Genomic DNA, 12,893 nt, shown 5'->3' with positions numbered 1-12,893 from the left:
GATTTGGAGAAGCTTGGACTATGCCCATATTTGGGTTTGAGGCAACAATTAAGTTACAGCGAAATTTTGACATTGGATAAAATTTTGTGGGTTTCCAAATCTTAGCTTGAATTTGGAATATGATTTTAATTTTATTTCAATTTTGATTTGGCATGAAATTTGGAGTAGGCCAAATTTTCACTTGAGAGGAATTTAATTTAGAATATAATCTGAATTCTATCCAAAATTGGTGTTTGAATTTGAATTAAACGCATCAATTTATATACAGAATGGAACATACCCAAGATTTTATGTAAAATAAAGAGATGGGATATTTACATTTTGCTCCAATTTTAATAATTTGGAGTAGCATTTGTGACTATTGAGGTTATTCCAAAGTTAAACACTTGAGTTTTACTCAATTTAAATCTGAATTTGGAGATTAATTGGGATAATTTCAATATAATTTTGACTTTGCCCAGATTGTATCACGAAAAGAAGATCCACCATCGAAAATTTGAAGGATTTGGGTGAAAATATATGAGTTAGTTATGATTTGATATTTTGAGGGGTTGCATATGGTCTTAGTTTGTAACCTCCCGCACATTTTTTTTTTATATACTAATGTAATTTCAGTAACGTTATCCTTGGTAATTCAATAATTGCTTGGTCGAAGGGAATTTTTGGAATTTTGGATCTCAAGTATAAATACGGGAATTTAAGTTTGGCGGAAAAATTAAAATTATTAAATTTTGAATTTTAATGTGAAGATTATGGCAGGAATTAATTTTCCTTTCGAAACGGAAAGAAATTATTATAATTACACTTTCCTTTTTAATTATTATATTTTAAAACCCCATCAATCCTACATTTATTATTATCTTTTTTTTTTTAAAAAAAAAACCCCACCAACACTCTCCTTCTTCTTCCTCAAACGGCAAAACCCCCAATTTTTCCTTCTTCTTTTCTCCTAAACCCACGAACGCTGTTTCCCTAACTGCCCAGTTCTCGCCGCCGCGTTTCCCTCGCTACCATTCCGAACGACTTGCACCTCCCTCACTGCCATTCAGATCCGAACGCCGCGCTTCCTTCACTGTCTCATCAGACCCACTGCCGCGCGAGAGAGATTCCTCGTCAATTGCAGCACCTCACCAACTCAGATCTGTCCAGTTGCCGTTCCCTTGCACCTCACCGGCTCAGATTCGACCAGTTGCCGCTTCTTCACACTTCGCTAGACCCAGAATCGTCGTCGGCCGTCTTCCTTGTCTCCGTCGGACCTGTTCTAGGTAAGGTTGTGGTAGCTCGGTTCGGTCTCTTAGCCATTAACGTTGGGTTTCGTCATTTTGATTCATAGTTGTTGGGTTTTTATTTGAAGGTGAGTTTTAGCGAAACTTGAAATTTAGAGGGAGCACCGTTAAGGGAAATTGGAAATGACCTTCATCCTTTGGGTAAGTTTTTGAATATTTTGGACTTGGGTCTGAAGTGTTGCTGTTATGGTTAAACTGAAATTGTTTGAGTTCTTTTCAGTGTTAGGGCCGCTACTTCTAGTTGCCATTATAATTTGGCCGTTGGAGCTTCGTTATCCATAAAGTTTCGATTGAGGTAAGTAATCTTACCACTAGAACTGCCCACGGGCCAGGCTTTAGTTGTATGCTAGCGTGATGAGTATATGTTATGGTAAATGTTAGCATGTTGATTGACAGTATGACCTGAATCAAAGTATGTTCTGGCACGAGTTCTGATTTGTTTACATACAAACCTAAGTACTTGATCGTTAGTATGTGATAGTATGTGTTTCCATATGTCGATGTCTGATCTACTGGTGTTGAGGCATACTTGCATGTTGTGGAATTATAATGTAAGGTATACATGAATGTTGTATAATATGTTGTTACGAATCATGTGTTTGTGATGAAGCCAAGGATTTTCATGTATGTTTTAGAATTGTACAATATTGATTCTTAGAATGTTGAGATTGCGTGAATATCCTTATTGATTAGTTAGATGCTCACCAGTTTGTGTTTCCTTCGGGATTCACCAGTTTTGTGTTTCCTTCGGGATTCACCAGTTTTATGTTTCCTTTGGGATTCACCAGTTTTGTGTTTCTTTCGGGATTCACCAGTTTTGTGTTTCCTTCGGGATTCACCAGTTTTGTGTTTCCTTCGGGATTCACCAGTTTTGTGTTTCCTTCGGGATTCACCAGTTTTGTGGGCATACTTAACTACAATAGGATAGGACTCAGTCTCTTGTTTGTTTCATATGTTTATGTGCCATATGCGGGTATCTAGAGGATATAGATGCCTAGCCTGACCCTAGTGGTAGGGTTACTTACTGAGTATTTCATACCCATTCTTTCTTATGTTGATGTTTCAGGAAAAGATAAAGATGTACTGGCGATGGCGCAACGGAATTCGTGATCGTGTCACTGGGACTAGATCTTTTCGCTTCCACATCTTGAAATCTGTTTTTTGGTTTTACTGTTTAAAATTTATTACTAAGGATTATTTTTTTATATGCCTTTGATTAGCCTTTAAGAATTTTGGTTACCCTATTAACTGTTTTAACAATTGCATTTAATAAACGCCTTATGAACTTCTTTTGTTTAATTAGCATTTATTTCAAATAACTGAGCGTCGTTTTAAACTCTGTGCATGCATTTATTTTAGTAACGACCTTACCTGGGGTCAGGTCGTTACATAGTTTCTCTTCTGCCAACCAAAAAGAGAATAACTCCACTTGCATTCTTGAGTCTTTCATGTCCACATATTTGTATGTATATCAGCTTACACATCTGAACAAGGCTTTATAACTCGTGAGTCCACTTTGGGTTTATTTTTTTTTAACTCACTTCCTTCCTTGCACTTTTTACTTGAATTATCTTCTTCCTTTTTTTTTTTTCCGACTTCTTCAGCATACGAAAACTTGATCTTGAAGCAGAATTGGCTGAATCATATTGTCGAAATCGGCTTCTCTTTTCACCTTAATTGCCATCATCGGAAAATCCCTCCGATTTTGCTGCATTTTCTTTTGTAATTGTTACCGACACCCAACGATTCTGCCATTATTGTCTGCGTCGTCTTCAGTGGTGGAATGCCAACCGTCTCCTCAACTTCTAGCCATTTTTTTTACCGACAACTATTATTGAGACCCACAAGTCACTGTTGCTCATCGAGGTCATTCGTCGTCGCCCGATGCTCTGGTGCTTGATGTGTAGCTGGCGACTGGACCAATATTTTATTTCAACCTTAGAGAGGTTTGAATGATCCGCCGATCGCACTGATATTTTATTTCGACCTTAGAGAGGTCTAAATGATTTGCGATTGCACCAATATTTTATTTTGACCTTGGAGATGTTTGAATCGACTTTTGACCTTAGAGAGGATTGAATCGAATTCCACCTTTGACTTTGTGCCTCCCGCATCAGATTTGGCTTTGTGACTTGAGCATCTGACCTGACATCGAAAAAATTCAATATTAAGCATGATGCAATATTGGCGAATCCTTCACATTTAAACTTGAAGAAGCCTCGACAAATCCTCTGAACTTGAGCTTGATGAAGCATCACCGAACTCTTCAAACATAAGTTTGATGAAACATTGGTAAATCCTCCCCACTTGATTTTGAAGATGCGTCGTTGAAGCCTCCATACTTGAGTAAGCAAAGCGAAACCAATCATATCATACTTGAAGATGAAGTAGAGCCATCCACACTGAACTTGAAATGAAGTGAAGCAGTTTCCAATCTTGAACTTTGAAGATGGAATGCCACTTTAAGTGAGCGTAGCCCCAATGTTGAAGATGAAGTGCTAGAATTTAAGCAAATGATGCCTTAATCTTGAAACGAGTGACAACCAACACTTGAGGCTTATTTATTTAAGATAGCGAGGACAAGATCGATCTTCTTTAGTGAAGACCTTTTTTGTATGCATTCTATTTGTGTAGTTTTGTGCAAAGTAGCGTATTTCTTCAATTTACTGTATCCTGTCTTACTAGGGATGGACATCTTGAATTTGTTGCCCTGCTCCCAAATTGTTGGTATGCCCCCATTTAAGATGAAAATCTTTAATTTGGAGTTTCATTTTTTGCATTGAGGATTAACAATATCAACTTTGTAATGCCACAGTTGGGTGGTCGTGGCATCCCTATTGTTTCGTGACAGTATTTTCCTAACTGAACTTAGATTTCTTTAAGTTGCCTACATACCCTTGAAGTAAGAGATCAAGTCATAATGTAGTTCAATTTTTTTTTTTCTTTTTTGCCATTCACCGTTTAAACTCATATGGGTCATGGGTCAAGAGCAACATGCAGTGTAGGCTCTTATAATAAGGAGCTATTACATTTGTATTTTAGAAGTTTTACTTTCATCATGGCTTTGATCCTCTTCTTCATTTGTAGGATTTGCCAATATGATGAGTTTTGGCTTAACGACAACCTCCTCTTCATTCGTGAAGGGACAAAACTGTGACTTTTATCGTCATTGTTTCCTTCACAAAATGATTTTGCCTTCAAGGTTCTCATCTTTGTTTCATGTTGATCGCTTGTTAGTTTGAGACAATAAAAAACAGATGGCAAAATTCAATCTCTGTTTGATGTGAAGACACTTAGCCTTTTTAAAGCTGAAGTTCGAGTGAAAGGCAACATTAAACATTGATTTTCTTCTTTTCTCGTTACTATACCCAATCTTTGGAAGATTGAAGACCGAGTAGTTGTAGGCTTAATACGATAGAAGACAGAAGTTCTTTGCTTGATTTCTTTTGAATGATTGGCTTCTTCGACATTGATATGATATGAACTTGTAAAGTTCATTTGATTGCAACATTTGTTGTTATTGTAGCATACTTTGATTGAGTCGTTTCATCAACTTCAAGCTCAATTTTTCCTTCTTGAGTTAATCTTAGAATTAATTCTTTTAGAATGAAACATTTTTTCACTGGTTGACTGATGACTCGGTGATATTTACAGTAGTTTAGATCATCGACTTTTTGCATCTCTTTTGGTTTTTAGACTCAGGAAGTTGAATCAGCCGGGTTTTTAGTAGCTGTTCTAACATGTCAGAAATGTCAGAATCAGAAAAGGATAGACTTTTTCTTGTCTTTCTTGTAAAGTTAAGTGACGTATTTCACATCTTGACACCTTTCAGGTTTCTTGTCTTTTCCTTTGAAGGATGATTTAAGAGAGGCTAAATTGACATCTTCTAAAGTCGTCTCACCATCATTTCCTTCATTCTTTATGTTAGGGACTAAAATGGTTTTGTCTCCTCGACTAGCAATACTCAGTTCCATATCATGGGAGGCGAGTAGCTAACTCTTCAAAGGTGCGAGACCTTATATCTTGAAGAATGTAAAGAAGTCCCCAATGCATGCTTGAATGCACATCTCAACAACAGATAATTTGGTGAGACGGTCTTTGCAATCTAGACTTGCATCTCTCTAGCGATTTATGTAATCAATAATGAGTTCACCTTTTCGTTGCTTGGTGTTGGTAAGCTCGAACATACTAACATTTGCCTATGCTGAAGAAGCGGTTTAGAAACTCTTTTTCAAGTTGTTTCCAGTTGTCAATTGACTCAGACTCTAGGTCAGTGTACTAATTAAAAGCATTTTCTTTCAATATTTGAACAAATTATTTGACCAATAAGTCCCTCTATGTTCCAGCATTTTTACATATTTTGATGAAATGAGCAACATGTTGTTGAAACTTAGGTGGCTGGTATCCGGTTGGCATTATTAAAGTATCAATTCTTTTTGTATATGGTTTAGAATACAAGAGAGAACTTTGATAAGGACCACCATACTAGGCCCTAATAGAGTTTGTGATCATATCTTGCAATTATTGCACTGATAACGAAGCAATTGAAGTTGATTGTTGTTGTTGGTTTTCTTGCAAGATTGTTTTCCCTTTATCGTCATCCTTAACAGCAGGTGCTTGGCTTGATTTAGCAGCATCATGACTTTCAATATAATTCTTTAGAGACGCCATTTCATAATTTCTTTCTTCGATTGTCTTCATTCGTTTGCTCACCTTCTTTTCTAGTTTAGCCATTCTTTCTTTTTATGTACCCACGCCTGTCATCATGACTGACACTAGATTGGGTTTTGAAGCTTCTTTGCTTGATTGTTAGAAGATGAAGTGGCTTCATTAGACAATGGATTCTCTTTGATGAAAATTTCGCTGTTTGTTAATTTCGACAGTTGCTCCTATATATTCTTTGCAACCTCAAAGGGTGGCTACTCTTTAGATCGTTGAATTTCCTTAGAACGACTTTGAGTAATTATTTTCATGTAAACATCGCTTAAAGTTTTGAAAATGTTGTTTTTAGATACCATGACTTCTTTTTGTTGTAGAGAAAGAGATGAAAAGTAGAGATTGTCCCGCCGAGCGTGCCAAACTCTTCACACGAGATTTCCAGAGAAATTTATTTCGTGGAATTTGAACTTTGTATTTGTATTTATTTTAGTATAATGAGTACAATCTCTAATATATAATCTTTTAATGCTCTCTCTCCAAAAGTAAACTCTAATGTTAAGTTTGTTGATTTTTTTAGATGATCGGCCTTTCAGCTTGATGATTTCTTGAACTATTGACTTTTGGGCTTGTTGATCTTTTTGGAGCAGCCTTTGGGTTTGTTGATTAGCTTGGATTGGCCTGTGGCTTGTTGATCTGCTTGTGAACCTTTTCTTAAGTTTGAGGAGATTGAATCTTCAACTTGTAGGCTGCGAAGATACAATTAATTTGTTGAAGTCTTCCAATCTTTGAAGTTTCAAATAGTTTAGATCTTCAGTTCTTCAAAATTTGAATGCTTTAGTCTTCGAAACTTGAAAAGCTTCAGTTTTCAGCACTTGAGAGCTTGAGAGCGTTGACTTTCAATATTTGGGAGCTTCAGTATTTGGATTATGGGAACTTAAGTCTTGGATCTTAGGAACTTAAATCTTTAGAGCTTTAATATATCTTTAGATCTTCAGAGCTCTAGAGAAGTTGTGTTCTTCAGAGCTTTTGAGGTTTCGCTAAAAATTATCGTGTAGAAGTGTCGCAAATCATCATCCATCTGTTGCCGCAATTGAAGTTCTTGGATAAGTGAATCTAAACTTTGTTATGCATGTTGTGTTATGTCTATTTAGATTTCGTTGGGTTGGAATTGGCCGGCACATTCTGTGGGTTTTAGGGTTTAGTAATCGGTCACATCTATTTTTATTTTGAGTTTCGATGTGTTCTTCGTGGGTTGAGGATGAAGAAGATATAGTGAGAGCCTTATAAGGTGAGAGCAAGTTTTATGAGAGATATATAGGTGAGATTGAGATCAACGAGATGGACAATGGGGAGAGCGAGATGGGTGAGAGTGATATATGCGAAAGCGAGATTGACGGGAGAATAATAGGCAAGAGCGAGACAAGCTAAAGCGATTATAGTGAGACTTTAATAGTATGTATAGTTACTGATTTTTTTAAGAACTTGTTAATTGATAGATTAAATGTTCACATCTGTCAAAAGCTTTGAAAATAAGTAAAGTTGATAGGTTTCCCGGACAAGTAATGAGCCTAGACCACATTGTGAATGCCAATAAGATTGTGAAGGAGAAACTTATCAGAGGGCAGTTAGAGATACCCAAGAGAATAGTTTTTTAGCGATTTTTAGAGATTGACCTCGTATTCAACAACCCACTTATCCATCATATGTTGTTGAGGAAAGTGAAGAAGCAAAGAGAGAACTCGATTAGCTTCTTTGTTAGAGGAAAGGTCATCACATTTTCGAAAGACAATTTTTTGTTGATTACTGATTTGTGGTGGTCTCCTACGCAAGTTGTTCAGAGTGAAGAGGTCTCACAAGAACTTGCAACAAGGTACTTTGGTAATCGATTGACTTCATACGCATTCCACCTGAATTTACTAAAAGAAGAATAGAAGAATTTGGAGTTTGAAAAATGATGATGCTATTAAAATCACCTTAGTGTATTACATGGAGGTTGTAATGATAAGAAAGAACAAGTAGAAAAGTGTAGTTGATCGTACTTCATTTGAAGATGTCGAGGATATAGATTATTGTAACAGTTTAGATTGAGGTACAATTATTTGGGAGAGGACACTCGATGCCCTCAAGACTTCATTGAATGATAAGGTTGGTTAATACAAGGAGAAGGTGAGAGGAAATAAAAATTATGTTGTGAAGTACTCACTGCGTAGATTTCTTCAAGCATTCCAGGTGTGAAGTTTATCTTTGGTTGAACATTAACATAGTTATAAATATGTGTTGTTTCATATTTAGGTGTGGATGTATGAGATCCTATCATCGGTAGTGGGGAACATTGCCACTCAAAAGAGCAAGGTAGTTGTGCCTCGTATATTATGGTGGTCATGCTCCCACTTAGTATCATTCAAAGTACTCGAGAGAGACATTTTTTAGTCTCAACATGTAAGTGTAATCTAGCCACATTATGTTTATTTGGTTTTAAATAGACACTAACCATCTTACTGGGTTGGATTGTTAATTCAGATAAAAGCAAAAAAGGGTCTTGTCATGTCTGATGCTGAGAAGGAGTTTTGAGACACCCCAGTTGATAGACGGGCCGTAAGATAAGTACATTTCGATGTCAGGATTTTGGGAAGCTTTAGTAGTTCAGAAAGTGGAAGTAGTTCGAATGGGAAAGATAGTTCAGAAGCTGGGGAAGGTGATGAATAGGATAATGCCGAAGGTGGAGTGAGGGACGACGAATCTGATGATGACATAAACATTTACTAGTCCACTTACACCCCCAACGAGGATATGTTTTATGAAGTGCTGGTGGGCCATTTATGTCCTAAGCCTGAGAAAGAGCGTTCTAAGCCCGAGGAGGATCGTCCTGAGCCTGATGTTTCAGGTTGTAGGGAAGGAGCCTATGTTGATCCTTCTGTATATATACCTGTGGTGTATTGACAACTTAATATTAAGTTTAGATGGCCGTATATCGAACCTTGAAAGAAACACGAGAGACATCAAAACACAATTGTCAGCCATTATGTCTCTATTATAGTCTATGAAGGGTTCCATGTTGTTTGAGGCAACGAGGTCACCCACTCCACAGACAGACCATGATGTCATTATGTCACCCATCTCTCCTCTATCTCGGTCACCCACCCAACCTCTACATAAGTCACCCGTCCAGCCTCTACCTACGTCACCCACCCAGCCTCTACCCAGGTCATCTGTCTCACCCCTACCTCGGTCACCCATCCAACCCCTACCTAGGTCACCCACCCCACCTCTACCTCAGTCATCTACCTCACTTGTACAACTTAATACATCCACCTCACCCATTGCTCTTCCATCTGTAGAGCCTGATATCAGGACCTCACTTAGCACTCTTCTACCCACAGAGCCTGATATCACATCTTCGTCTATTTCTCACCTTGATACCTCAACCACTGCCTTTCCCACTATCATTCCACCTCTAGATACGAGTAGAGAGGACATTGAACCTCTACCTTCTGAGAAACAATTCCTGTTGGAGCCATTGCCTATCGCACGGTCTGACACCATATATCTCGATTCACTGGTATGATCCTTATGTGATTAGAGTATCTCTTTCTTCATATTTGTTATTCGACATGTTCATCATTTTATTGTATTTTAGTAGGTTATGATCGAGAGTCGAAAAACCACTCGTAAGAGAAAGATTGTTAACAAGTACACACCTCTGGCCAAACCAAAGAAGAAAATAACAAAATAGAAGGAAAGTAAGTTACAACTTCCTTTGGAATGTCCATCGATTAAGTACCTTCTCCCTGGAGTACCTATGAAACTGTTTAAAGCAATGATCTAATACTCTTTGATGCATGAGGTTCCACCTGCTGTATTTATGGAAATGATAAATTGGATTGCCGATAAGAATATGAACCATGGGGTTCGAGAAAATGCATTTCGGCCATTATCCAAGTCAATTTTTCAAGAATTGACCGAACCAAGTTCATGGGTCGAGTGTGACGTAAGTTTACAATCTTTGTCCTTTTTTACAATTAGATACAGTGAGCTCCTTAAAGGGATGAAATTACTAAGGCACAATGGAAGCCAAAAAACAGAACCATTTCAAATTTTCTAAATTGGCATTTAAAAATAAAACAATTTTGCATTGGAATAAAAGGTAATATTGATTAAGCATGCAATTCCCAAAAAGACTAATTATACAGGGAAGAAACCCTACTTTGCAAACCTTTGGACGATTCTGTAGAATTTCTCTGTTGAATTGGTATTGAGCATCACCACTTGGAAACCTCCCTATTCTTGCAGGGAATCGAGGCTATGGAGAATTGTGGAACTCTCTCTTTTGGGATTTGGGAATATCACAAAATTATTTATTTTTTCTTTTCTCAGGAAGAAGAAAACACACATAGAGACCTTGAGAGCTATCTCTTCCCTCTATAAAACAAAACCCTTTTGTTAGAGAAAGGGGTGGTGAGTCGTAACTTCCCTAAAATTGGGAGTTAATTTGTTTAAGTAAAATAAAATAAATTAATTAATTAAATAATATTTAATTAAATGATAATTTAAATCATAATTAAATTATTTCCTCTCACATAACCTATAGTTTTAATGTGCATCTAATGTACATTAAATTTAATCTATAGTTTTGATTTAATCGATTTAATTAAATTCAAAATTCATTCATTCATTCATTCATTCATTCATTCTTCAATTAATTAATTATCCAATTAAATATCACATATTTAATTTAATTTCCTATTTGAATCATATTTAAAAACATTTCTCTCACTTAACCTATAGTTTTAATGTGCATCTAATGCACATTATTTTTAACATACAGTTTGCAATATGAATCTTATTCATATTAAATTAATATTTGAACTCCTTTCAAATATTTTGTTATCTCATTTATTAATTTTGAATCATATCCAAAATTAATAATAAAGTCTAAAATTAAACTTTATATTAAAATGTATCAACTTACATTAAAAAATTCCCAATTCTTAATTTGAACATTTCAAATTCAATTTAATGAAAAATTACCTCAATACCCTTTACAAGCTAGGAAGGAGATCTAATGGACCTATAGATCAGAAGCTTCAACGACGTGAGATTAATTGGCTAAATTCATTAACCAAATTAATCAATATTCGTTAACTGTGGGTACACTCCACTAAAGACCCACAACTGCACTCTTCTCACTACAGATATGTTTCTCTGTCCACGGATATAGACCAATAATAGCAAGTTAGTCCTTCACGAATGTTCGTAACACCAACTGGGTCAAATTAATGTCTTGCCCCTGGGTTATCTCTGTATCCTTAAGTACAAATGCTCATCTAATGAACAATCTGTTTATGGTCCAACCATTAAACAAAAACCCCTCTCGGTCCAGTGAGAGGGTAGGGCCCTTTGTTCAATTTTCCGAGACACCACTTAAAGGAACACTCATCTACTTACCCATAAGTCAGGAAGGAGTGAAATCCATCTTGTATGATTATTTTCCCAACAACCCACTCAGTCTTATCCTCAAAATGGTAGGCATATTGAGTCGACAAACTAACTGCTTTCACCCATACAAATCAAAGGATAATCCCTCGTGAATAGGAATTCATAATATACTTAAAAGAAAAACTAAGTTGCCTAGGTCATCATATTACAATAGAAACTAGACAACAGAGTTACAATTAGTGGTTACTATTTCATGGTCCGGTCTTGTGCAAACTCATTGCATAGGATACCCCTACTCATGTGTTTCCTACATGAACGCATTGTTTCACTGCGTTTGCTGTCTCTTATACACATCTTGTGCTGTATAAGAGACAGGGATACCCCTACTCATGTGTTTCCTACATGAACGCATTGTTTCACTGCGTTTGTACCAAATACAAACTGGGTCTTATCCATAGTGTTACTAGGATAAAGTACCCAACCTTATCTCTATACTATAGACCCTTTAGGCTGTATCTTGAACATCAATCCTTATATGTCTCCACATACAGTTCAAGACTCATAAGACAACCTAAGATGTTAGTTTATTGGATTTTAGGGTTAATAAAACAAAATTAAATAAACCATCAATAATACTTATTGATAAAAACATTAATAACTATTTATTATTGACGATCATTTAATTACATTCACTATCTACGAGTTTTAGGGCATAAAACCCAACAAACTCCCACTTGAACTAAAACTCTAGTTAGTGGGATGTACATTACATGGAACAACGAGGATGTTACAAATACAAAGTAAAATACAATAAACTAGGGAAACTCATGCTCATTACATATCTTCTACTTGCCCTAGATTACCCAATGGATATATCTCATAGACCTAGATTCTCTAGATGACTCTCGGACACTTTAGCCGATAGAGCCTTCGTAAATGGATCAACAATGTTGTGCTCCAAAGCGATCTTTGTGATGATCACATCTCCTCGTGGTACAATCTCTCGTATCAGGTGATACTTCCTCTTAATGTGCTTTCTGCGTTTGTGGCTACGAGGTCCTTTTTGAGTTGGCAACAACTCCATTGTTGTCACAGTATAAGGTGATCGACAAGTTCATGTTTAAAACAACTTCCAAATCACTTAAGAACTTCCTTAACCAAACTGCCTCCTTTCCTGCTTCACAAGCAACTACATACTCAATCTCCATGGTTGAGTCTGCAATACATCTTTGCTTGATGCTATGCCATACTACAGCTTTCCCGTTCAGGGTGAACACTGATCCTGATGTGAACTTCCTAGAATTCTTGTCAATTTGGAAATCAGAGTTCGTGTATTCGTAAGGATCAAATCCTTAACTCCATATAAGAGCATATAGTCCCTCGTTCTCCTAAGATACTTGAGGATATCCTTAAACGCAATCCAGTCATCTAACCCTGGATTAGACTGGTACCTACTGAATATTCTCATTGCATAACAAATGTTAGGCCTAGTGCAGAGCAGAGCATACATTA

General features: G+C 36.6%; 1 long non-coding RNA gene across 1 annotated transcript; it reads left to right on the top strand.

The window, feature by feature from the left end:
• The first annotated feature begins 863 nt into the window (after positions 1-863).
• Positions 864-7,951, top strand: LOC120079532. Its single transcript, XR_005482255.1, has 4 exons — positions 864-1,265; positions 1,355-1,427; positions 1,507-1,581; positions 2,353-7,951. It is a non-coding gene; the product is annotated as an uncharacterized LOC120079532 (long non-coding RNA).
• The last annotated feature ends 4,942 nt before the right edge of the window (positions 7,952-12,893 follow it).

Source organism: Benincasa hispida, chromosome 6 (genome assembly GCF_009727055.1).
Source record: "Benincasa hispida cultivar B227 chromosome 6, ASM972705v1, whole genome shotgun sequence".
NCBI classification, from domain to species: Eukaryota; Viridiplantae; Streptophyta; class Magnoliopsida; order Cucurbitales; family Cucurbitaceae; genus Benincasa; species Benincasa hispida.
The sequence above is the reverse complement of the archived record's forward strand: the minus strand, read 5'-3'. Positions and strand labels throughout refer to the sequence as shown.